Consider the following 2,825-nt stretch of genomic DNA (forward strand, 5'->3'; position numbering starts at 1 on the left):
TGCAACTTGCCTAAGGGAACCGCAATTGGGTTCATTTTCTTTAAACACAGGACGCTTTAACTCTTGCATTAATGTACTTATCTTCGTTCCCAGTTGTTGTATTTGAAGAATAGAATCATACATAGAATTCCACCTTGTTACATATGGATACCTGAGTTATTTACTGATAATTGTATTTAATAGTTCCGAACTCTTAAGTTTTCCCGCTGCATTCCAACGAGCTGAGCACTTTCCCATAGTTGCATGATTTAACTTAGATAACCCTGGACTCTTCAATCCTTTGGCAGCATCTGTAGTTGCTACTAAATTCAGAGTATGACTACCACACCTTAAATGGTTGGGAAGGTTGAATATTGGTGCTTCATGTATTTCTGGGAATGACAACAATGTCAGCTCGTCTCCATCATCGTCATCTATCAGCATTTACACATCCTCTTGCTGGTTATTATCTTCATCAGTGTGTGGACATGTGATCCCAAATTTCTTGAAGCGCTTAACAATATATATATAGATATATATATATATATATATATATATATATACATACTAATATATATATTGTGACGAAGTGCCAAGTATCTGGTTTACTACACTTACCATTCATTAATTGTTACCTCACAACAGCCGACACCTGAACCCTCATCACAGGTACTAACGACTGAAGACTCTAAAGGCAACAGTGATTCCTTAACAACTTACCAGTATTGAAGAAAATCAGACTAAGTTCATCAAAACAGGTGTGAGGTAATCTTGTAAGTATTTAAATTAATCAAAGGGCATCACTCCATCAACAACTTTAAAAGTCTAAGTATTTCCCAGATTTCAGAAGTCTAAGTACTTCCCAAGTTCTAAGTTACTGCAAATAAATTGAAGGAAAACAGATCAATTACCATTCTATGTTTCTACCTGACATTAATATAATCATAATTAAATGCATGTATACTGGTGAGAAATGAAATACTTATAAAAATTTTAAATACAAAAATTTATTATCCAATTCACAATTTATGAGTGAAATTCACAATATCAGGGAAAATTACTGTTACTTGAAAACAAAGTGAAGTTTAATTAAGTCTTAAATCAATCAAGTAAAATTAAATCAAAATTAATTTATCACAAAATTCAAGAAAATTAATTCAATCAAAACTCAAAAGTGTTAGGCAATACTTAAAATTTGGAAATTAATTCACAAGTGCTAAATTAATTTACAAGTGTTAAATTCAATTAAATGTGCAACGATTAAGTAATGAAAATAACTAAGTTAATTAAATTGTGAATGCAAATGAAAACACAGAAAAAAGTGGAAAATACCAAAATTGCAAAAAGTATTAATCACACAGAATATAAAATAAAAAACACACACTTCAATAAGAAAATGAATAAATGCACAAAACATAAAAATCACTTCAAATGAAACAAACACAAAACACAAAAATTTGCAATGTGTAAAAATGTAAATCTTTTCACTCAAACCATTGTAACCATTAGTTATTAGTTCCCTAAACCATCATAACCAATATTTATTAGTTTCTTACCAAACCGCTGAATATTAGTTATTAGTTGCAACTAATAAAGATATAACTCACTTTACCAATTTTCTTTCTTTGCTGCAGCTTGTAATCACAAAAACCTGGCGCCGTTACACACTAATATAATGTTGTTCAGATTCCACAAAAACACTAAATAATACTAAATAACTCTAAGAAATATTAAATCTGAAATATAAAAGTTATGAGTGACCATTCAGTAAGTATGAAATCGTTACGTTGCTTTGAAATCAAAAGTGCCGTGCGATGGAGAGAGAGAGAGAGAGAGAGAGAGAGAGAGAGAGAGAGAGAGAGAGAGAGAGAGAGAGAGAGAGAGAGATGTAAACACTTTGAGGATTTAAGCCCGAATGAATTCTTTCAATTCGCACAAGAGCTGGGCAGTGGATCTGGCACAAAACGTTTTCGGCAATGAGGAAGATGATGCAATTCTTTCTAGAAGCTTCTAAATAGTGACGTAACTTTACATAAAAACGTGAAATCTGCATATGAAACCATTCTGCTCAACAAAGACACGACTGGATCAAGACAGAAGTCGAGCGATAATTAAGATTGACATGTTTTTTAAAAACAACACGGAAACAGCGCGAGCTCCCTTAATCTAAAGGCGATGAAAAATAAAGAAAACCATTCTATCTTGGAACGGACAAAGCAAATCTCTCTCTTTCTTTACTATGTTATATATTCTTTTACAATATGTTATGCGAAATCTGAAAACACATTTTAAACATCCTACAACTCTAAGGCTAGCTAAGGAATCTGAAAAATGTTGCAAAATTTTATACATATAACATTTTATACAGTCAAAGAGGGGATATATGTGTTTTGAAAGCTGCAATATATAGTAATATACATAATACATACACACAAACACACACTATATTTACCTAATAAGTCACTTCACTGTGATGGAAGGTATGTAGAACCTGATAACATTAAAACAGTACACTAAATCCACTGGAGTCTGAAATATACTAAACGACTTGTTTTGTTAAGCATCTGCAATTGAATCACCAAACGCCGGGGATTTTTTCAGAACTTCTGCAACAGAAACAATGGTGTTTAGGGACGAAAGTGGCCCCTCCGCTCTTTATAGATCGTTTGGATGTTTACAATGTCAGAGAGAGAGAGAGAGAGAGAGAGAGCTAACCACTGTTTGTAATAAAATGGTGCAAAGTGATTTTAGTGATTTTGATGTATTTTCAAAATCAAAATCTCTTACATTTGGTGATTTTAAATCAAAATCAAAATCACCTGAAATTTTGGGGTTTAGAAATAAAA

This window comes from Macrobrachium nipponense, chromosome 2 (genome assembly GCF_015104395.2).
Source record: "Macrobrachium nipponense isolate FS-2020 chromosome 2, ASM1510439v2, whole genome shotgun sequence".
Classification (NCBI taxonomy): Eukaryota; Metazoa; Arthropoda; class Malacostraca; order Decapoda; family Palaemonidae; genus Macrobrachium; species Macrobrachium nipponense.